The sequence below is a fragment of the Ursus arctos genome, unplaced genomic scaffold (assembly GCF_023065955.2).
Source record: "Ursus arctos isolate Adak ecotype North America unplaced genomic scaffold, UrsArc2.0 scaffold_30, whole genome shotgun sequence".
In the NCBI taxonomy this organism is placed as follows: Eukaryota; Metazoa; Chordata; class Mammalia; order Carnivora; family Ursidae; genus Ursus; species Ursus arctos.
The window spans coordinates 16,308,103-16,333,013 of record NW_026622986.1 but is presented as its reverse complement, the minus strand read 5'-3'; the positions used below and the strand labels follow the sequence as shown (position 1 = coordinate 16,333,013).

The 24,911-nt window shown below is 38.1% G+C and overlaps 1 protein-coding gene across 2 annotated transcripts in view; it reads left to right on the top strand.

Annotated features, from left to right (window-relative positions):
• Positions 1-614: 614 nt before the first annotated feature.
• Positions 615-24,911, top strand: part of ARMC3 (armadillo repeat containing 3) — a 123,777-nt gene continuing 99,480 nt past the window's right edge. Inside the window, exons 1-3 of one of the 2 annotated variants that reach the window (XM_057304732.1) lie at positions 615-695; positions 847-1,065; positions 1,212-1,407. The gene's annotated coding sequence lies outside the window, so the exon portion shown is untranslated. Of the gene's footprint in view, positions 696-846; positions 1,408-24,911 lie in introns of both variants that reach the window. The other variant, XM_057304731.1, reaches the window with a different exon arrangement.

The window sequence follows — 24,911 nt, the reverse complement described above, 5'->3', positions numbered from 1 at the left end:
GCCATTGTGCCAGATTCCGCTGATGGAGGAATGTTTTCTACAGCTTAAATATCAATTGTGAAAAAGTATCCAGCAGAAAGTAGAAATATTAGACAAAGGGGACGTCTTTTAACCTGAGAAAGGATGTACTATTTCCCTAGCTAGAGTGGTCTGGACTAATGATGTCTGAATTCTGACTTTCCAGATTTGTCTGTTTTAGAAGTGTTACTTTTGCTTTTTTTTTTTTTTTTTAAATAATCTCTACACCCAACGTGGGGCTCGAACTTGAACTCACAAGATCAAGAGTGATCAAGAGTCACACTCTCTACCCACTGAGCCAGCCGGGTGTCCCTACATTTACTATTTTTAACTTTAAAACATTTTACACCATTCACTGTTATTAATTCACAATTTGGTTGAGTGTTAATTAAAATAAGTCAAGTATAATGCGGGTATATTTAACCCAAGTTTGCAAATCAAGGTAAATCATTGTTCTTTTTCCCAGAAGGGAAAATATTCTGTGCTCTTTCATTGGGAACTGGTGTATAGGCATGAGGTATGAGTGTGTGAAGCCAGGATTTACAATAATTAACCTCACACTCAGCCTAGTGGCAGAGTTAGAGACACTAGGGCCATGCTGTCCAAGAGAATATAGTGTGAGCCACAGATGTTCTGTCTAATTTCCCAGTAGCCATATAACAAGCAAAAAGAAACAGGTGAGACTAATTTTAACAATATATATTTTTTAGCCCTATATATCTAAAATACATGAGTTCAACATATCATTGATATAAAATTATTAATAACATACTTTACCTGTTTTTCATACCATGTCTTTAAAATTTAGTGTGTATATCATCCTTACAGCACGTGTCAGTTTGGACTAGCCACATTTCAAGGGGTCAATATCCACATGTGGCTAGTGGATACCATATTCGACAACATAGCTCTGGGTAGATTCGCCATGGATTGGATGTCATCTGCTTATCAGGCTTTGGAAGATGAATTATGTTAATGGATTTTTAAAAATATGAACTTCTTTTGAAGTATAAAACAGAGAGATGCACAGATCATAAGTACAGTTGGGTGAGTTTTCATGGAAACATAGCTGTTGAACTAGAATCCATGAGATGGAATATTAACAGAACCACAGAAGTTCCCTCATGATCCCCTTGGATTTTCTTTTAATATCACAAATATCAAGACCTTGCTCTCCTCCTTCTCTTTCTAAGTGGATCTACTTATATAACCAAGAAGAAGATATTGCTGATGTGTTGAAAACCAGCCCTTTGGTGCTCACGGCATTTTCATCGATGGCCATTAACCTGGATTATGGACCCTCCCCACAAATATGAAGAAACTCTCATGGGGATCACTCTAGGAAAGGAGGCTTGGGAACAAAGGACGTCTCTGACTACTTACAAAATTGTGCGTATCTGTATTTGTCCTGGCTCTCATTTAGTTTCAAATATAGAGTGATTTAGATTCAAATGCCTTCTTAATCAGCTTTCTTTCCTCACATGGTCATTAAATATAAGAGTAGGGTATGAGAGAGAAAATAGTTCTCAGTTATATCAACTTCCATGAAATATTGTACAGATGATAAACATTTTTGATCAGGCAAGGTTCTCTCTTGGCAGAAGAAGAACTGGGCGTACAACATATACTCTAGAAATATTTTGCATAACGAAGAGCATGAGAAGCAGCCAGCTTCTCATGTACAAGTAGCCAGCACTTTATGTATTTTTTTCTGAAAAAAATTTTTGGAAGGCTCTCCTGGAGGTTATAGGTGTAAAATCTTTCTGGAGCCAGGTTGGGGTGGGGGAGGTGCACAGAAATGGTCAGAGTGAGGGTAAGTGTGAATGCAAGGAAACAAACATGGCCAAGCTAGAGAGGAAATCACCCATCTCGCCTGCTCCTTTAGGATCCTGTGCCTGCCAGGGGAGAGCAGTGGTCTTACAGGGCATTCCTAGGCAGACAGCAGCCTCATCAACGCACAAATCAAAATGGCTCTCCCAGGAAATAGGACGTCTTGCTCCCGCTGTGAGCTTGATGGCTCTTTCTCTCTCCTTCTCTCCCTTTCTGGCTCATCCTTCCCAGGAGGGTGCCTTTCTTTGGAGGAAAAAGTGTCTGCGCTATTTTCAAGCACCTGACAAATGAAGGTCATCATGAGAGCTGGACGGCCACATAGCTATTTAAGTGGTTAAAGGCAGAAAATGATATTGGCTAAAACCCAGTCTTTCCATAGCTTAGTGACTATTTTGTCAGGCCTTCTTCTGAAGAGACTGAAATCATTTTATAATATTGGTGTGGAGGAAATGAGGCTGAGAGTTTCATGTTATATCACTTGGTCTGTGTCGTAGAATATGATTTAACCCTGGTGTATCTGAATGGGATGAAAAGCTGTATCATCATGGAGTCTCGGGCCTGGGAAATGGGCTGGCAGCAGTGCACGACCCGTGGGTTAAAGGTCTCATTGCCCACAAGACTTCTGATCGAGTATCTCCAGGAGACTCTTTGAATAATAGCATTAGAACATTCAAGAATGAGGGGTGCCTGGATGACTCAGTTGGTGGCGCGTGAGACTTTTGATGGATCTTGAGAGTGTAGATTCAAGCCCCGTGTTAGGCGTAGAGATTACTTAAAAATAAAATCTTTTTTTAAAAAAAAGAACAGTCAAGAATGAAAAAGTTAGTAGAATCTGAATATTTACATGCAAAACAGATCCTCCTGTTCCCTAAAAAAGAAAACACAAAGCAAAAAAGTTATTCAAGGGGCACCTGGGTGGCTTAGTTGTTAAGTGTCTGCCTTTGGCTCAGGGCGTGATCCCAGGGTCCTGAGATCAAGCCCCACATCGGGCTTCCTGTTCCGCTGGGAAGCCTGCTTCTTCCTCTCCCACTCCCCTGCTTGTGTTCCCTCTCTCGCTGGCTGTCTCTCTCTGTGTCAAATAAATAAATAAAATCCTTAAAAAAAAAAGTTATTTGAAGTTATTATTTTTTTCAGCTTTATTGAGGCTTAACTTAATATAACACCATAAGATATTTAAAATGTACAATGTGATGATTTGAAATAGTACAAAGTGTGACAGGATTCCCCCCATCTAGTTAATTAACACTTCTATTGCCTCACAGAAAAGTCAGTGCTAGTTATGTAGTTACTGCTTGTTTTTTAGCAAAGGGAGCATAGATCTAGCTCTGGGAAGGCAGTTTTCTACAGCAGCAGGAGTTTGATCTCCAGATAACCCCCAGACAATGCCTAAAACCTACCCATTTCCATTACAGCCCTCCCTAACTTCCTGCTTGAGGAAGAAGGTGGAAAAGGAGGGAAAGATGGTGACCACATGTATTTACTTTCTCTGGCTCTTCCCCCTATCTTCTGCCCCAACCTAGTCTTTACTCCCTGATAAAGGTCTCAAGGGTTGATGTGTTTGCGCAGAGCAGATAACTAAAGTTGTACTAGAGTTTCTCTTTGTGCACATTCTCTTAGGTAAGTTTATCACCGTCATGAATTCAGGTTCCTCCTACACACCAGCAGATCTATATATACAGCATAGACCTTTCCTCTGAGCTCCAGACCCATAAATGGAGCTTCATAGTAGACGTCTCCAAGCACATGGTTTCTAGGTACATCAAATTCAGCACGTTCAATGGAGCTTGGGGTGTTTCCCTGACCAGTCCTCTTGCAGTAGTCTCTGCCTCAGTGAATGGCACCACCATGTCCCTAGTTGCCTGAGTCTGACACCTGGGAGTCATCCATGATCTTCTGCATTGGTGCTCCAACTTCCAGTCAATCACCAAATCCTATTGAATCAGCTCCTGCATTATCTTAAATCTATCTACTTGCTTCCACCACTCCTAACTGTACTATCATCACCTTGAAACAGTTATCTAATACCAGTCATATCCCTGGAGTGGGCATAGGGTCTCTCCATGCATGTCAAGTAACTATTAAATGCACAAATGTAATTGTCACTGCTTAAAACCCTTCAAAGTCTTGCTTCCTGCTTCTCTAAGAATAAACTCCAAAATCTTTAATACCATGCACTGGGCTCTGCATGAGCAGGTAAATTTTCCCTCTCCCATCTCCGCTCACCTCGCTTTCTGCTGCCCAGCCATGGTGGCCTCTTCTAGTTTCTTCCAGTGTGATCTACTTCTTCTTGCCTTGGACTTTGCATGCACTAGTTGCTCTGCTTAAAATGCTCTTCTCCTTCTAGGAAGACTCTAGACTCCTAAGACTAGCTCGGGGCCTACTGTTCCATGTTCTCACTATTTGAATGGGTAATTGTTCTATATCTCTCTTCTCACTGGGGGTCATGAGACAAGAAGTGCCCAGTGTTAGTACATTGTCGGGTATACAATAGACACCCAATGTTTGTTGAATGGATGAATGAAAGAAAAGTCACTCATCAGTCTCACTAGAACTGGAAGGAAATCACATAACAGAGGCACTAGGGAGATAAAGAACTGGGATATAGGCATCTAAGTGGTTCAAGTCATCCACGTCAACCTCCCACCTCGGTAGGCCAAATTCCAATCAGCCACTAAATCTAGCCCCTGCATATCTTAAATCTCTACTTCAACTTTGGGTGAAGGCACAGTCCTCTAAACTGCCAGGTCTGCCCAAGACTTCTGACACAACCCATAAGTTTGAGGGTTCCCAGGGCCACCCTTCATCAGGCTAATTGGGCACAAATTCACAGACTTCCTTTGGCTTGATCATTTGATAGGATGACTCAGAGAACTCGGGAAAGTACTATATATATGATTACAATTTTCTTGTAGCAAAAGATACAAATCAGACCCAGCCAAAGGAAGAGACGCATAGGGCAGAATCTGGGGCTGAGAAGGCTCCAAACTTGAAGCTTCCATGTCCTCAATGATGCATTGCTCTCCCGGTTGTCTATGTGTGGCAGTACACACATGGAGTGTGGTCAACTAACAAGTTCACCTGAGCTTTGGTGTCGAGATTTTACTGAGGTTTCATTAAGCAGGCATGACTATTGAACATGGCTCACATTATGATTACCTCCTGGGAGGTAAGATTGGTAATAATGTGGCTCAAAGTCTTTAAAGTATGGTTAGTGCTCACTTTAAAACTATTGGTGTAGGCAGGGCCCCTATACTGAGTTATCTCTTTGCATAGCCTCTCAGGTGCCCACCATGAGTCATCTAATTAACAGAAACTATTAGGTGTGGTCTGAGGGCCTATTGTGAATAGTAACACATTTTTATCGGAATTCTTCGGGAAATTCCAAGGGTACAAAGATTAACTCCCAGGAGCAGGGACAAAGGCCAAACCTCTCTTTGAGTAAAGTTAATTCATCACCATACAGCGTCTTGGAACTGGCAGTTTGGTGCCCAGGACAGACAGTCTGTGCTCCTTTCCTAACTGTATATGTAAGGCCAAAGACCAGAAAAGAGCAAATTGGGGCTTAGGGAGGTTTTAGTCTTCAAATACTGTTAGCACACTTTAATTTGGTTACTTTTGTCTTTGGTTGCTTAAACTTCATGGTATAATTTCCTCCTAATAATGCGTGTTGACAGGGAAAAATTAATATTCCCAGATGTACAAATGAGAGACGCCATTTTCAATGACCACTACGGTAGGGTAGGGCTTAGTCAAACCAAAGGTTACGATGTATTTCCTTACCTTTTCCTGGTGATTTGAAGTTTACAAAATGCTTTATATAACTTATCCCTTTGGTTGCTAGTCATAGTGTAAAAAGAACATAAATAATTTGAAAATTGAGTGACAACACAGCAAAAAGATTATTCAACTTAATTTATTTAAGAATTAAATTGTGCTAGAATTCATTTTTCTAGCACCCAGAAGCATCATTTACATAAGAATTGATATGCTAATTGAGATTCATTTAGGAACTCTGTTATGTGACAATGCTTTGTTAATGTAGTTAACATTTTATAAATTTGAAAGTTCAAAATTTGATAGACAATTGTTTTTTGAGAGGTTTTTTTTTCTGAAATCAAGCTTATGTTAGTGTGACATGGAAAAATTAAGGTAAAATTGATAATTTTCTTCTCAGAAAGAAGCTATTTACCATTTAAGCAGAATATTTGTTCCCTTTCCCCCTAAATAGGTAGAAATTCTATCATGTGTCTTTTTGAGAACATGTTCTTTACTTCTAACATTATACCAACCTACCTGTCAGTGATTTTCAGATGCAGAAAGTTATAGCTTCACCCTTTGTTCCTTTAAAATTTCTATATTTAAACCTTTCACAAATTCATACTGTCCAAACTAAGAAGGCTTAGCTATAATGATGACATTTTTCTAAGCCTTTTAAAACATGGTTCCAGATACTTTATTAAAAACAAAACAAAAAAACCTAACTGGGCCTGGCTGGCTCAGTCAGTAGAGCATGCGACTCTTGATCTTGGGGTCATGAGTTCGAGCCTCATGTTGGATGTAGAGATTACTTAAAAAAAAACAAAAACCCAACCTACTAAAGAATTCTGGTTCATAAGAGCAGATTGGGCTCAGACCAAAGCCTTATTCTATACCTTCCAAACCCTAGAAATCAGAGAAAATAAATAAAATAAACTGGTAAATCCCTGATTGTTTTGTGGGGGGTTAGTTGGAGAACAAAAACTATGAGATGCTTCTAAAATATGGAAAGCAGAGAAGTTCAAATCTTAAAAGTCATAGCTGGAAATGTAAGAGTAATTGCTATAAAAGAACTTTCATAAATTAATAGATGTATTGCAGTGTATCAGGGCAGTAGAGAAGCAGGACCAGTAGGGGGTGTATACGTGTGTGTGTGTGTGTGTGTGTGTGTGTGTGTGTGTGTGTATAAAACTCACACTATGCATATACTATATACACATATATACACGTTTATGTATAGTGTGTAAGTACTACATATGTATATTGTGTGTGTATGTATATATATATATATACATACACACACAGTAAGTGGGTAAGCCAATTTCCTGAACAAATCTTTTTGTACATAAGAATATATAGGAATGTGTATATAATAGAGGGATACTATGTATAGGGACTGGTTATAGGGATTATATAGGGATAAATATATAGGGATATAGTTTACATATAATTATATATTATATGCAAATAATATAGTATATGTAATTATATGTTATAATTAATATATATAAGTAATTGTGGGAACTAAGGATTATAGAGGGATATACAAATACAGAGAATATCCTATATAATTGTATGAGGATATATATGTATATCCCTATATAATTGTGAGAGGTGGTTAAGCAGTTTCTGTGAAACTATTGCCTCTGCATTTGATACTGAAGCTTGAAATCTACAGGCCTAGCATTCAGGGTGGAGAGATCACGAGCAGGGTGGAACTCATGAACACCAACTGAAACCCCTGGAGGAGAAACTGAAACCTGTGCCCATTCTTATTACATCTGACATTGGTGACAAAGGTATCCTGCAGAAGCTGGGCCCTATGTCATGGAGCTAAACATGCAAGCCTGGTTCGGGTGCCAGAGAAGTGGAAGGATGATCCAGACGAAGGTAAAACAATTGCAGGCCTAGCTGTAATTGCTTCCTGCATGTGGGATGCATTAGCAGATCAGTAGCAACATGTGAGAGCGTTCTAACCAGAAACATACAAGAAAGGGAATTCTGGGAAATGTAGTTCAGCCTAGCCAAGTCGGCACATTACAAAGTCATCATATCTAGAAAGAAAAAAAAATATGTTCCAGAGGAAGAGGTGGAGCAAAGACATAGAAGGTGGTCAAGTTAAAAAATAAGTAAGTCCTGGGGATGTAATGTACAGCATGATTATTATAGTTAATAATATTGTATTGAATATTTGAAAGTTGCTAAGAGAGTAGATCTTAAAAGTTCTTATCACAAGAAAAAATTTGTAACTATGTGTGGTGATGGATGTTAACTAGATTTATTGTGGTGATCTTTTTGCAATATATACAAATATCAAATCATCATGTTGTACACCTGAAACTGATATAATGTTATATGTTGATTATATCTCAATTTTTTAAAAAGGATGCAAGCAATACATCAGTGAAACAATTAATTAATTAATTTTTAAATGTTTTTTTATTATGTTAGTCACCATACAGTACATCCCTGGTTTTTTATGTACAGTTCGATGATTCATTAGTTGCGTATAACACCCAGTGCACCATGCGATACGTGCCCTCCTTACTACCCATCACCAGCCTATCCCATTCCCCCAACCCCCTCCCCTCTGAAGCCCTCAGTTTGTTTCTCAGAGTCCATAGTCTCTCATGCTTCATTCCGCCTTCTGATTACCCCCCCTTTCTTTATCCTTTTCTTTACCTACCAATCTTCCTAGTTCTTATGTTCCATAGATGAGAGAAATCATATGATAATTGTCTTTCTCTGCTTGACTTATTTCACTTAGCATTATCTCCTCCAGTGCTGTCCATGTTGCAGCAAATGTTGAGAACTCGTTCTTTCTGAGAGCTGAGTAATATTCCATTGTATATATGGACCACAACTTCTTAAGCCAGTCATCTGTTGAAGGGCATCTCGGTTCCTTCCACGATTTAGCTATTGTGGACATTGCTGCTATGAACATTGGGGTGCATATGGCCCTTCTCTTTACTACGTCTGTGTCTTTGGGGTAAACACCCAGTAGTGCAATGGCTGGATCATAGGGTAGCTCAATTTTTAACTTTTTAAGGGACCTCCACACTGTTTTCCAGAGTGGCTGTACCAACTTGCATTCCCACCAACAATGTAGGAGGGATCCCCTTTCTCCACATCCTTTCCAGTAATTGTTATTCCTTGCCTTGTCAATTTTTGCCATTCTAACTGGTGTAAGGTGGTATCTTAGTGTGGTTTTGATTTGAATTTCCCAGATGGCTAATGATGTTGAACATTTTTTCATGTGTCTGTTAGCCATTTGTATGTCATCATTGGAAAAATGTCTGTTCATATCTTCTGCCCATTTTATGATTTGTTTATTTGTTTCTTGCGTATTGAGTTTGAGAAGTTCTTTGTAGATCTTGGATACCAGTCTTTTATCTGCAGTATCATTTGCAAATATCTTCTCCCATTCCGTGGGCTGCCTCTTAGTTTTTTTGACTGTTTCCTTGGCTGTGCAGAAGCTTTTTATCTTGATTAAGTCCCACAAGTTCATTTTATCTTTTGTTTCTCTTGCCTTTGGAGATGTGTCATGAAAAAGGTTGCTTTGGCCAATGTCGTAGAGGTTGCTGCCTATGTTTTCCTCTATGATTCTGATGGATTCCTGTCTCACATCGAGGTCTTTCATCCATTTGGAGTTTATCTTTGTGTATGGTGTGAGAGAGTGGTCAAGTTTCATTCTTTTGCATATAGCTGTCCAGTTTTCCCAGCACCATTTATTGAAGAGACTATCTTTTTTCCACCGGATAATTTTTCCTGCTCTATCAAAGATTAGTTGCCCAAAGAGCCAAGGGTCCATTTCTGGGTTCTCTATTCTGTTCCATTGGTCTATGTGTCTGTTTTTGTGCCAGTACCATGCTGTCTTTGTGATCACAGCTTTGTAGTACAGCTCGAAATCTGGCATTGTGATGCCCCCAGCTTTGTTTTTCCTTTTCAACAGTTCCTTGGCAATTCGGGGCCTTTTCTGGTTCCATACAAATTTAAGGATTATTTGTTCCAGTTCTTTGAAAAATGTCATTGGTATTTTGATCGGGATAGCATTGAAAGTGTAGATTGCCCTGGGTAGCATGGACATTTTAACTATGTTAATTCTTCCGATCCATGAGCATGGAATATTTTTCCATCTTTTTGTGTCTTCTTCAATGTCTTTCAAGAGTGATTTATAATTTCTAGAATATAGATCCTTTACGTCTCTGGTTAAGTTAATTCCAAGGTAACGTATGGTTTTTGGTGTTATTGTAAATGGGATGGATTCCCTAATTTCTCTTTCTTCAGTCTCATTATTCGTGTATAGAAATGCAGCTGATTTCTGAGCATTGATTTTGTATCCCGTCACATTACTGAATTGCTCTATAACTTCTAATAGTTTGGGAGTGGATTCTTTTGGGTTTTCCATATAGAGTATCATGTCATCTGCGAAGAGAGACAGTTTGACTTCTTCTTTGCCGATTTGGATACCTTTTATCCCTTTTTGTTGTCTGATTGCTGTTGCAAGGACTTCTAGTACTATGTTGAATAATAGTGGCGAGAGTGGGCATTCTTGTCATGTTCCTGATCCTAAGGGAAAGGCTCCCAGCTTTTCCCCATTGAGAATGATATTTGCTGTAGGCTTTTCATAGATGGTTTTTATGAGATTGAGGAATGTACCCTCTATTCCTACACTCTGAAGGGTTTTAATCAGGAAAGGATGCTGTATTTTGTCAAATGCTTTTTCTGCATCTATTGAGAGAATCATATAATTTTTGAATTTTTTTTTCTGGATAAAATCTAAGACCCCGATCGATTTGCGAATGTTGGACCACCCTTGCATCCCAGGGATGAATCCCACTTGGTCATGATGGATAATCCTTTTAATGTACTGTTGGATTCTATTAGCCAGGATCTTGTTGAGGATTTTGGTGTCCATATTCATTAGGGAAATTGGTCTGTAATTCTCCTTTTTGATGGGGTCTTTGCCTGGTTTGGGGATCAAGGTGATATTGGCCTCATAGAATGAGTTTGGTAGCTTTCCTTCTGTTTCTATTTTTTGAAATAGCTTTAGGAAAATAGGTATTATTTCTTCTTTGAATGTTTGGTAGAATTCCCCAGGAAAACTGTCCGGGCCTGGAGTTTTGTTTTTTGGAAGGTTGTTTATCACTGTTTCAATCTCTTCGTAATTAATTGGCCTGCAAACTGGCTATATTAATATTGTCTTCTGACTTGCATGGTTTCAAACAAGAAGGCTTGTCTCCTTTCTATATTTGTTCTTCTGTATATAATGTGCTTTTTATTTTCTGACTGCTTTTAAGATTTTCTCTTTGTCATAGGTTTTTGGCGATTTGATTACAATGTGTCTTGATGTATTTTTCTTTGTGTTAATCCAGATTAGGATTTATTAAGATTCTTGGATCTGGTGAATTTATACTTACCATCAAATTTGAGAAATTGTTGCCATTATTTCTTCAAATATGCTTCTGCTCCCTATCCTTTTAGGATTCCAATTACACATATGTAATCATGTCTCACAGATAATTAAGAATCTTTCATTATTTTTCCAGCCATTTTCCTCTCCATGTTTCATATTAGAGAGATTCTGTTTGTTGTGTTTTCAAGTTCACTGATGTTTTCTTCTGCAGAGTCCAACCAGCTGTTAAGTCCATCTGATAAATTTTCATTTCGGATTTTGTCTTTTGTAACACTGAAAGTTACTTTTATATGGTTTAATTTCTCTCATTATATTCATGTATTCCTTTCATTCCTTGGCATATTTTTAATAGTGAGTTCATAGTCCTTTTCTACTAACTTTATTATGACTATCATTCTGAGTCTATTTATTTTTTATTATTTTTATATTAAGTAGACTCCATGCCCCCTGTGGGGCTTGAACTCACGACCCCAAGATCAAGAGTCACATGCTTTACCAACTAAGCCATCCAGGTGCCTGTGGGTCTATTTTTATTAACAGATTTCTTCCTCTGTATATGAGTTACAGTATTCTGCTTTTTTTTTTTTTTTTTTTTTTGCCTATTTAGTAATTTTTGTTGAATGCTGGACATTGTGAATATTATGTTGTTGGGTGTCTGGATTTTTATAAAAACTTCTTTTATTTTTTTATTTTTAAAGATTTATTTCTTTATTTGAGAGAGAGAGAGACAACATGAGTGGGGGAGGGGCAGAGGAAGCTGGAACGGGAGAGAAGCAGACTCCTCTCTGAGTATGGAGCCAATTTGGGACTCCATCTCATGACCCTGAGATCATGACCTGAACTGAAACAGAGAGTTGGCAGCTCAACCCATTAAGCCACCCAGCCATCCCTATGAAAACTTATTTTGAAGAATGTTGAATTTTGTTATGACTGGAAGGCAATTTATTTGTGGATCAGTTTGATCCTTTTGGTGCTTCTTTATAAACTTTGTTAAGGTGGACGTACACTACCCTCAGCTTTAGACTACTCTAGCACTAAGTTTTAACACATCTGGGGTCTCCACTGAATGCTCCATGTTTTCAATATGGTCTCTCCATTCTAGCTAGTTAGAAAATCAGACATCTCCCAGCCCCATGGGAGCTCTGGGAATTTTTCAGCTTAACAGCTCTTTTGCGAGACCTCATGGAGTTCTGCATTGCACATGGGCAATGTAGTATTCAGCCAAAAACTAAACAGAGCCTTGTGAAGATTTGCACATTTCTTGAGCTCTTGTTCTGCACAGTTCCCATTTTCCCCAGCATTCTACCCTGCAAATTCCATTCACCGAAGCATTCCCAAACTCCGATCCCTGTCTCTTCAGTTCAGGGAGAACACTGTGGTCTGCCTCGTTCCCCCTTATTGTGCTACAGTCTGGAAAATGCCTCTAGGCAGAAGCCAATAGTAATCATCAGTTTCACCTTATTTATTTCATTTCTTTCAAGTGTCACAGTCCTGACTGTTTTACAATGTCTGAAAACGGTTGTTTCAGATATTTTGTCCAATTTTCTGATTGTTTATGGCTAGCTCAATGCCAGCTATTCTGTCATGGCTGAAGGAAGAAATCTGCATATTCTCTTGGCTAGTATCATAGAGCCAGTGAATCACATGAAAAAGACTACCTCTGGACTTTTTAGATGCATGAGCCAATATGTTCCCATTTAATTTTAAGACAGTGTGAGTTGGGTCTTTCTGCTACCTACAACCAAAAATTGCATAGTAAGTGAAACACTATATAAAGATTGGAGTCACAGTCAAAAATTAAAATATTTATTTAATATTCTATTATTTTTCCTACGCTTTTTCTCAAATTGGTCTTTAGCAATACAAGCATTGTTCTTATTTTCTTAAGTTGCCTTCTATACATTATTTATGCCTTCTATACAATAAGTTATTGAGATACATCTGTATACATTTACCTAAGTATAATTCAGATGCTATGCTAGACACTAAGAGTTTAAAGGTAAAGTTCCTGCTCTCAAGAAACTAGCAGTCTATGGGGCGCCTGGGTGGCTCAGTCGTTAAGCGTCTGCCTTCGGCTCAGGGTGTGATCCAAGGGTTCTGGAATCGAGCCCCACATCAGGCTCCATGCTCTTCTGAGAGCCTGCTTCTTCCTCTCCCACTCCCCCTGCTTGTGTTCCCTCCCTCACTGGCTGTCTCTCTCTCTGTCAAATAAATAAATAAAATCTTTAAAAAAAAAAAAAGAAAAGAAACTAACAGTCTACTACTGAGGGAAGTTTACATCTAAGCAAATAAGGATAATGCAGTTTGTTGTGCATTGAATTATGTTCCCCAAAAAGATATGTAGAAGTCCTAACCTCTGATACTTATGGTGTCATTTTCTTTGGGAATAAGGTCTTTACAGAGATAATCAAGTTAAGATAAGGTCATACTGGATTAAAGTGGGCCCTACTCCAATGACTGGTATCCTAATAAAAAGGAGGAAATTTGAATAGAGACACAGAGAGGAAAAGGCCACATGAAGGCAGAAACACAGAGACAAACAGGGAGACGTCCACATCAAGATTGGAATGATGCATATACAAGCCAAGGAATGTTAAGTATTACCAGCAACCATCAGAAGCTAGGAAGCTGCAAAAAGAAAATCCTTCTCTAGAGTCTTCTGAAAGAGCCTGGCCCTACGTACACCTTGATTTTTGACTTCTAGCTTTCAGATCTGTGAATGAATACCTTTCTCTTGTTTCAAGCCACCCCGTTTGTGAGACCTTGTTACAGTAGTTCTAGGAAATCAATACTCAGTTTTATACATACAACACTGGAAGTGCATGACGAGGAAGTGGCACAGAGGAAGGAATGAAGCGTTTCCAGAACTCATACATGCTGTGATGCATTTACTAGTGGTGAATAAAAGGATCTATTACTAGACACTGATCCAGATACTTTGTATCAGAAGCCAGAGGGGGAAGGAGGAGCAGAAAGATATTTGAAGAAATAACAGCCAAAATTTTTCCAAAATAGATGAAAACTATGAATTCACTTATCCAAGAGTCTCACATTTCAGTAGCTGAAAACAACAAAGATTTCTCGTGCACATGAAATTCAGCGTGTTTCTGGGAGACTCTGCAGGGTATTTTTCATCCAGGTGATGGCTTAGCAGGATCGTCCTCAGCTTTGAGCCAACATCACCCAATTCTCAGGACGGCTTCTAGTCAGTGATGAGCAAGGCAACGGATCAAAGGCTTAGTCATTTCTGCCCAAGGCAGAACTTCTCTGAAGCACAATCTCTGATCCAGGGTCCTGTCGCTTGGTGGTAGAGGCCACCCTGTCGGCACTGTGGTCTCACAGCTTCCCCTGCCCAGTCCTGCTTCCTCCCCTTTCCCTTTGTAACTTGTACTCCACAGTTCGACGTTTATACCCCTAACTCCACCACCACAGCTGCTTTCTGGAGCGTCCAACCTGTGACCCTCCCCCTCGCCCTCCACCCCATCAGCAGGGGAGGAATTTGGAAATCAGAGTAAAACAAATTGAGAAAGGTAACTTTCTCTGTTTGGCTCACGAAGAGATCTTTCGTATAAAATGGAGGGTACATTTTAAAGAAAATAGACCTAGGTAGGAGGCAAATGTTCTTTTAGCAGAGTAAGAGGTGTTATTTTGTAAGATATATGGCCTCAGTCACAGTAACAGGAGGACTAGGCTGTCTGTGGTCTCAGAAGAATTCTAATTCCCAGCTGAGTCAGTGGAAGCCAGCTGCAGCCTATCCCTGCAATGAGAGAGAAGCCAGACTGTCTTGCTCAACACTCAAGGAGCCAGAGCTTCTTTTCCTTCATTCACAGCCAGGCCACAGCTGGGCAAAGGAAAAGCCATCTACATCCAAGTGACATCTGTGTTGCAGATTTTGCAAGCCCAGAAAGAAGGGGATGAGGTTCTTTATCTTGGAGGGGGGGGGGGTCACCAACATTCCCCAAAACTGGTGCTGTACAGGGATCTTGGTCAGCGAAATCCCAGCCCACGGTGGGCTGGTGCTGTGCTGCTTAGGGAAGCTTCCTGGAAAACTTGAGTAATAACCTTTTTATTTCTAATTTTTACAAAGGCTGCCTTTACCTCCATGTCAGTTTAATGTGATTTTAATCTCGGAGAAGAGGCACAGCAAAGTTTAAGAAGGAGGGGTTTTCGATCACTTGGCAAGTCACTGAGTTTTTGTACCGTCAGGAAGGACAGCTAGTCAACCTAGATTTCTCTTCACGATCCCTCCCCAAAAACAGTTGTGAGGAACATCCAGTGTGGAATGTTGATAAAGACGTATCAACATACTGTTAATAAAGACATCTATCTGTGTAGAAATTCCTAGATGCAAATTGGTCTATTTTAATTTTCTCAGTAGTTGGCTCATACTATAAAGTGGTTTCCCGAAGTCGGCAGCCTAAAACCCAAAATGCTTTACACAAATGTCGTGGGCAGAAGTTCCCTTTCTCCCTCCCAGCTTTATCTCCTGTCCCTTCACACTGGCTCTGTCAACTAATGTCCTGGTAACTTCCTGCAGTCTGCAAAACGTATTTTGTTAATATTATTTTCTCTATCTGAAATGAGATCCGCCCATTGTCTCTCTGGCTAAAACATAATCATTTCTTGAAATTCAGCTTGTCTCGCCCACTTTTTGGAGTTGTCCTGTACTCTTCTTCCTTCTCTCCTGAACTTGGCAAGGTCATCTGTTGCTCTCCTCTGATACAAATATTCTTATTACTATATTCTTTACTATATGTTCCTGAGGAAGAGGGCCTTATATTTAGTTCATGAAATACATGACAGGCCAATTTTTGGAAAGAAGAGTGAGATAGAAATTTAGGTAATCAAATGTAATTTTCCAATAGATTCTTACTGGTATTACCACAGTTTTGCTTCTGAAACTATTAGTCTAATTAAAGACTAATTTTCTAGATGGAGTATGAGTAAAACACAAGTGAGTTCTGTTGTCTCTTCCCTGCCTCCTGAGATGCAGAGAGAAAAACAAGAAAGATCTTTGTTGACTTGGGAGTTTGGTGTTCAAGTTTCTTACCATTTCAGATAGGGTGAGTGCCCTGTCAGCAAAAAGGTGGGGACAGATTAGTTTCTGAAATGCTTGGGTTTCTAAGGAACTAAATTCTTTTTCCACTGGTTGGAGCAGGAGAACAGGGGCTTTGGTGGTCTCAGCAGTGGTGGAATGGGCTGGCTCTTCATCCTGTCACCTCGGACTGTCCCATAGTTGGGGACCATGCACTCTGGCTTACAGAGCAACTGGATACACCTGGCTTTTGTAAGCCTGATAGGGCATCCTGGGTATGGGCTGCCCAGATCCAAATTTCTTCTTCCTCTTCCTCCTTTCCTTCTTCTTTTTGCTTTAATTCTCTATTTATAAATGATCTTGTTTATCTTTAAGCGGGCAGTGTAATCCCATGTTACACAAAAGGTATCAAACGTTATACCACTGAGAATAAGTCTCCTTCCCACCCTGGCTCTCTGGCTCTCTAGCCATTCAGTTCTGCCCCAGATGTGACACTTATCACCAGCTTGTGTGTCTTCCAGAGTTTTTTCTTGCCAAAGAGTAGAATAATATTCATGGTGGTCTGCACCCTACTTAGTCATTTAATATCTTTTTGATATTATTCCAAGTCAATACATATATGTCATTCTCTTTTTTAACAACTGCGTATTATTTCATTGGTAAATAAACTCTCAATTATTTCATTAGTCCCTTCTTAAGGGACATTTATGTTGATTTCATTCCCTTGTAAGCAATGCTACAATGAATATCTTTTCAGCTTTATTGAAGCATAATTGACAAACAAGATTGTGATTTATTAAATGTATACAGTGTGATTATTTTATATTTGTATACATTGTGAACGGATTCTCACCTAGTTAACACATCCATTGCCTCTCATATTTACCTTTGTGTGTGTGTGTATGTACACTTAAGTTCTACTCTCTTAGCAAATTCCTACTCTACAGTACAGTTGTATTAGCTGTAGTCACCATGTTGTACATTAGATCCTCAGATCTTATTCATTTGGAGGTTTGTACCCTTTTATCAATTTCTCTTCCCCAACTTCTCTTTTTCTCTTCTCTTCTTTTATCAACTTCTATTTCCCCTAATATCCAGCCCGTGGCAACCACTTTTCTACCCCTTCTATCTATGAGTTTGACTTTTTATTTATTATTTTTTCATTAATTTTTTAAAGTAATCTCTATACCCAATGTGGGCCTTGAACTCATGTCCCTGAGATCAAGAGTCTCATGCTCTTCTGACTGAGCTGGCCAGTACCCCTCTGAGTTTGACTTTTTAAGAAATTCCACAATATAAATGATACCATACAGTATTTGTCTTTCTCTATGTGGCTTATTTCACTTAGCATAGTGTCCTCCAGTTTCATTCATGGTGTGGTAAATGGCAGGATTATTGTGGGTTTTTTTAAGGCTAAATAATATTCCGTTGTGTATGCATGTGTATCACATTTTCTTTGTCCATTCATCTGTCAATGCTTAGGTTGTTCCCATATCTTGACTATTGTGAATAATGCTATAATGAACATGGAAGTACAGATATCTCTTTGAGATAATGATTTCATTTCCTTTGGATAAATACCCAGAAGTTGGATTGCTGGGTCATATGGTAGCTATATTTTTAATCTTTCGATGAACCTCCATACTGTTTTCCATGGTAGCTGTACCAGTTTACATTCCCACCAAGTGTACAAGGGTTCCCGTTTCTCCGAATCCTCTCCAGCATTTTTTATCTCTTGTTTTATTGATAATAGATGTCCTAACAGGTATGAGGTGATATCTCATTGTGGTTTTGACTTGCATTTCCTTGATGATGAGTGATGTTGAGCACCTTTTTATGTACCTGTTGGCTGTTTGTGTGTCTTCTTTGGAAAAATGTCTATTCAGGTATTTTGCCCATTTTTAAATAGAGTTATTTTTATTGATTGATTGATTGATTGATTGCTATTAAGGTGTATGAATTCCTTGTATATTTTGGATATTTACCCCTTAATGGATATTTGATTTGCCAATATTTTCTATCATTCTGTAGGTTGCTTTTCCAGTTTGTTGGTGGTTTGTTTTGCTGTGCAGAAGCTTTCAGTTTGATGTGGTTTCACTTCTTTATTTTTGTTTTTGTTATGTTTCTTTTTGGTGTCAAATCTAAAAAATCATTGCCAAGACCAATGTCAAGAAGCTTACACCCTGTGTTTTCTTCTGAGAGTTTCAGGTCATACATTCAAGACTTACTCCATTTTGAGTTGATTTTTGTGTATGGTGCATTGTATATCTAGTTTTCCCAACACCATTTATTAAAGAGATCATCCTTAACCTATTGTATATTCTTGGCACTGTTGTCAAAACTTAATTGGCCATAAATATATGCATGAGTTTATTTCTGGGCTCTTCATTCTATTTCATTGATCTATTTGTTTTTATGCCGATACCATACCATTTTGATTACTTTAACTTTATAATATAGTTATAGGTTCTATAACTTTAAAATATAATTTGAAGTCACAAAGTGTGATGCTTCCAGCTTTGCTCTTCTTTCTCAAAATTGCTTTGGCTATTTGGGGTCTTTTGCAGTTCCATAAGAATTTTAGGATTGGTTATTCTATTTATGTGAAAAATGTCATTGGAATTTTAATAGGGATTGCAGTGAATCTGTGGATTGCTTTGGGTAGTATGGATACTTTAATAATAATTTTTCCAATTCATGAACATGGAGTATCTTTCCATTTATTTGTGTCTTTTTCAATTTCTTTCATAGTTTTGTAGTTTTCAGTGTACACATCTTTCAATTCCTTGGTTAAATTTATTTCTAAGTGTTTTCTTCTTTTTGAAACTACTGTAAATGGGATTGTTTTCTTAATTTCTCTTTCTGGTAGTTCATTGTTAGTGTATAGAAACACACCTAATTTTTGTATATTGATTTTTTACCCTGAAACTTTACTGAATTTATTTGTTTTAATAGTTTTTGGTGGAGTCTTTAGAGTTTTCTACATATAACACATCATCTGTGAACAGAGACAATTTTACTTCTTCCTTTTTAATTTGTATGCCGTTTCCTTCTTTCTGTCTTGGCCTAATTGTTCTGTCTAGTAATGTTGCTTGTACTGCACAATAGTGCTCTATAAAGTAGTTTTGGCCATCAAATAATTTTCTCAATAGTCACAATACTGGCAAATCCATATTCAAACTTAATTATGTATGTAAATATTTGAATCAGTTACATATCTCCAAAACACTACACATTTTACTTGAGTCATGGGGCAAATTGTCATGGAATTGGAATCCAGTAGCCTTGCTTTTAAGGCCAAAGTAACAAATGACAGCTGCTTATTTTAGCAGATATAGATCATTTTCTTGATTTTGGCTTTTAAGATGAGTTTTATCTTGATTGAAGCTACTCGAAGGACAGCCTTAGAACCTTCAAATCATAAAATGTAGTATTCAGAACTAGTGGATGGTAGAACTTCTGGTATGATCTGCTATTTTTTATTCCAGTGAACCAATTAATTAAAAATTTTATAGTTAGAGAAAAGAAATTGCAAATAATTCTCATCACAGAAACTGTCACATTCTATAACAACATTCTTTTGAATAAGTATAAAATGTACTAACTTTCTTTTTTTTAAAGATTTATTTATTTATTTGAGAGAGAGGGAGAGTGCGAGCGCGCATGCACATGGGGGGAGGGGCAGAGGGAGAGGGAGAGAGAGAATCCTAAGCAGACTCCTTACGAGTGCAGACCCAACACAGGGCTCAATCACATGACCCTGAGATCACGACCTTTGCCAAAACCAAGAGTCAGATGCTCAACCAGTTGATCTACCTAGGCACCCCAAGCATAGCAACTTTCTATTTGAATTAATTAATTTCTAATTAGTAATGCCAACCTTAGAATGATAGCTTTGAACTATTTATTAAGATGTTCAAAAATGTAATGAACATAAGCCAAAATTGCAAGATCTACATGAAATATAATGTATGTGGTCAATATTAATGGATTAAAAGAAAAAAGTCACTAGTGTTTAATTCCTGTTACAATTTGAATGCTAAGTAAGAGCAGTAGAATAATATCGGTTTATACTTAGTTTCTCAAGTGTAAGGACCAAGTAGTATGTTATGACTGCAATGAAAACAAATTGCATAATAAGTGGATTATATGTAGAACTACATTTTCTTTTCTGCAAGGTAGGAATGTGCTTATAAGAGACAGATACTAACTTTGAAATAAAGAATGCACCCTATTTTGAATGGAAGGAAACTAAATCTCTCTATTTTGATATTATTTTCTTTTTGGATTTTTTCCTTCTTTTAATATATATCAGCTCCATGGTGAAAAATTAAATTAGATTAATGTGATAGAGAAAATCATTTGTATTTACGAGTTTGTTTTGTAGCTTAATCTTTGTGTGAGTTTGGTCTCAGTCTTCCATTAAATAAAGATTTCAGACTATTTTATCCCTCTTTAATTTTTTGATTCTTATAGAAGAGTCATATTTAAAATAAGCCCTGCACCCACAATCAACTGTTCAAAAAATCATTAGCTCCTTCAGGGTGTCCTGAAGTTGGGGGTTTAGTCAAAATTAAAGATACACTTTAGTTAATGCTGATCTTTTGTGAATTATAATTTTCTTAAATTTATAAAATTTCACTTACAGTAATACTCTGAAACTAAAAATTATTTCCTTAAATATTTAATAATTAAGATGTCCACTGGTAGATATATCTATCCAGTATAATTTTAAAAAGTACTAACAAACAATGGGGATCTTTCCCCTCTACTTATTTCAAACATACTATAGTTTGTTATTATCATCTTTTGCTTATTTCTATTGTTCAAGAACTTAGGTAAAATTTTAGTTAATTTTAAGCAAGAATTTTCATTTTTTAAAAAATGTTTTATTTATTTATTTGTCAGAGAGAGAGAACACAAACAGAGGGAACAGCAGGCAGAGGGAGAAGCAGACTCCCTGCTGAGCAAGGAGCTAGATGTGGAACTCGATCCCACGACCCTGGGATCATGACCTGAGCCAAAGGCAAGTACTTAACTGAGTGAGCCACCCAGCTGTCCCAATTTTCATTTGTTTTTAAGGCTTGTTTTATTTGGCATTTCTTGAAATTAGTGATAGAAAATAAAATAATTTGGAAATGAAAGATTGATAATTCTGTCCTAAATTAGGCACAACTCTCCAATAATTTGTAGAAACTAAACTAACTATATCTAAAATATGTTGCCTTGGAACCAGATCCATGTGGGATGGCCCAGCCCTTCAAATAAGGAGGCCCAAAGGATCCTCCAGAGTCAGGATGACAGGATGATAGTCATCACCTGCCACTGGAAAAGCTTGTGCTCAGACTCCTTTTCTAGCAGGAATCATTTATCAGTCATGATCCAACCAAAATCTTTGGCCCATTTTGGTTAAGAAAGCCAATGTGAGATCTGACCTGGGATCCTGGCCTCAATAGTACCATGTGCTGTTGGATTACCTTAGCACTCACCCTAACAGGCAAAGAGAAGAGCTCAGAGAACCATTCTTTCTACCACCGACACACTGGTTTTCTTGGGGGAGTCCCATTTTATTCAATAGACTTTAGTTTGGTGCTTCTGATCTGGGTTGTATTTTTGATCAACCCACTTATTTTCAGTGCAAGGGGTCCTTAAACTGGGATTGTTAAATAGACAAAGTTGTTCATCTTCTTCTTCTTTTCTTTTTTCAAACAAGCTGAATGCCAGAGGCCAAACTAGGAGAATCTTCATGTCAAGGGGTTGCTGAGACCACAGTTTCTACTTTTCATCCACAAGCATAAGTTCCACATTTCATGTAGATAGCAGACAGGTGGTAGAAGTCATTCTAAGACATCCTTCACAGCATGAGATGTCATCTCAAAGGGATACATTGTCTGAGACACTGTTATGAGTCTTTTTCTTTAAGTTGGATGCATCCTATTTTCTCCTCAACCCCACAACCTCTAGCAAACAAGCTGATATTTCCATAGCACAATTTACAGAAACGGAGTTCAGAGTCAAAGGAATTTAAAATCAAGACTAAGAGCTAAATGACTGCTACTTACAGACCCAGTCCACTAAGTTAGGCTGATTTAAAGGCCTGGGGTCAAGTACACAATGAGTATTGCTTATTTGGAAACTCTATCTCTCAGGCTTTTAAATGATCTTTTTTTATAGTGTGGCTGACTTTCATGGGAGGGGATCTCACTTTCGCAGTGGGTACTCAGTGATATTACCCCTTTGGATAGCCAACAGGGCTCCCCACTGATTCATGACCATTTGCCGAACAGTGTCAGTCTCTGGGGCCCTTGATTTTTTTTCTCCCCTGGTACAACAAGACAAATGCACTGAAACTGTGCCAAGGTTTTGCTTCAACCATAGCATGAGATAAAGAGGATTTACAGGCAGAGAACCCTCTTGAACAGCAGCCAAAAAAGCAGATAACTTTTAAATAACACAGTGTGGTGGAAGAAACTGCCCTGTGGCAATCTCCTTTTGAGAAAAACAGCAACTATTTACAGTACATGTTGGCAAACTGTGGATGCTTAGGCTCTAGGAAAGGTGGAAGGTTACCATACTGTTGATGGTTTTTCTTACATGGCTAACACTGAATTGAATGTTACAGACAGAAGTTACATTTTTATTACTTATCTTCAACCAAGTTCAGTTGATTTACAACAATCGGCCATATGACTAATTCAATTTGAATGGAAATGAGTTCAAAGAATACATTAAAAGAAACATACGATGATAAATTATCTAAATTATACAAATGTACCCCCTCACTTTAACAAATTTAGATTTGTAAAGTAGATAAATAATAGATAATTGCTTTCTTTTATTGAAGGGCTCTTTTCTTTTTCAGTATAAGATGATTCATCTCTAGATTTCTCTAAATAGTGAACTCTCTTAATGTTCTGAAAGTATAATTAGATTCCAAAAGTCCTTTTCAAAAACATGTTTTCTGGAACACATCTACTGCATCAGATGAAGGTTGTTATGCTAAGACTCTCAAGTTGTTAACATGGAGAGTTGATAGTATCATGTCCTTTGGTTAGAATCCAACACCATGGTACTTACGGGTAGTGCCTGTGGGTGATAATACCTAAGGACATTGATTTTTTTTTTTTTTTTTGAGAGAGAGATGGAGCACGTGCATTTGGGGTGGGGTTAGGGAAGGGGTAGGGGCAGAGGGAAAGGGAGAGAGAGAATCCCAAGCAGGCTCCATCCCCAGCGGGTGAACCCAGTGCTGGGCTCGATCCCACAACCCCTAGATCAGGACCTGAGCCGAAATCAACTGGACACTCAACCACCTGAGCCACCCAGGTGCCCCCTAAGGACACTGATTTTTAAACATATATAATATGAAGGGGCAAAATGTCTTCTAGCCATGGAAATAACTATGTAGACTGTAACAAAGTCCAGGGAAGAAAGATGCTGGGTCCGAGATGAGTAATAATCCAGTTTATGGTTTTTCTTACATGTCTGTGGTAGGGTAGGAAAATCCATTAGATTTCTCAACTCCTTTAGCCCTAGTACACATTCACCCTCAATGTTCTGATAGCTAGTTTGTTGTTCAAGTACCTTAAGACCATGAAAGGAAGTACACCGATTTGGAGGAAGTGGGAATAGCTTTCATTATAAATTGTCTAATAGACAAATTTGTTGATCTCTGCATGTGTGGACAATGGCAAATTACTAGAACTGGACTGTTAAAAACAAAGTCCTAGAGATTCAACCCAGAACTTCTGTTGGCTAGCAAGACTTTAGATTAGTGGTTCTCAAACTTTTCCACATCATGGCACATACAGAAAATGATAATATTTGTAAGTCCTCCTGGTGAACTTTGAGGGAGTCAATACAGGGCTTCATGAAAAAAAATACATTTCCTTTATATTACATATTTATGAGAAAGAAAATAAAAGTAGAGATACATCGAATATTGAGTTTGTAAAAAATTTTACAAATAAATTGGACTCATGTTTATATTTATATTTATTTATTTTTTGCCACACATTTTTTTTTAAAGATTTTATTTATTTATTCGACAGAGATAGAGACAGCCAGCGAGAGAGGGCAAGCAGGGGGAGTGGGAGAGGAAGAAGCAGGCTCATGGCGGAGGAGCCTGATGTGGGGCTCGATCCCGTAACGCTGGGATCACGCCCTGAGCCGAAGGCAGACGCTTAACCGCTGTGCCACCCAGGAGCCCCTTGCCACACATTTTTAAATGAAAAAGTTGAGTTTGCTTCTGTGGATATTTTACACACACACACACACACACACACACACACACCCCTGATTTGCAGCTCAAAACTGTTCCATGTAATTCCTAATCAGAACCTTTCATATTCTTCATATCCCCTTGGTCAGAGATTATGTTTATACAGGCAGAGGTAGAAAATAGCAGATTATCACTTTTTCTTCAATGACCGAAAACCGTTTTCTTGCCCTTTATCAGATAATTTGATCTTTGATCTTTTAAAATCTTATTTCACAGACTTACTATTTTTAAGCATAAAAAGTTCCTTATCTTTGACAAATGCAACATTGAAATGTTTTGTGATAATGAATTGATTTTGAATCCTTTAAAATGTTTTCATACTATTTCAAAGTTTTCATGAAGTTTTTCTTCCAACATAAAGACATTGCTCTACTGCTTTTACTAATACTTTAGTGTTCAAATTCTAACAGTTACTGAACATTAGGAGTGATTTTTTTTCATTGAATCCATTAATATTGACACTGCACGTTCATATATCTGATGGGGTTCTCCCAATCTTGGATCAAGTTTTTAAGATGCTCAAAAAAGTTAGTTAACACATTTTCAAAGAAGATGTATTTATTTATCTGAGAGAGAGA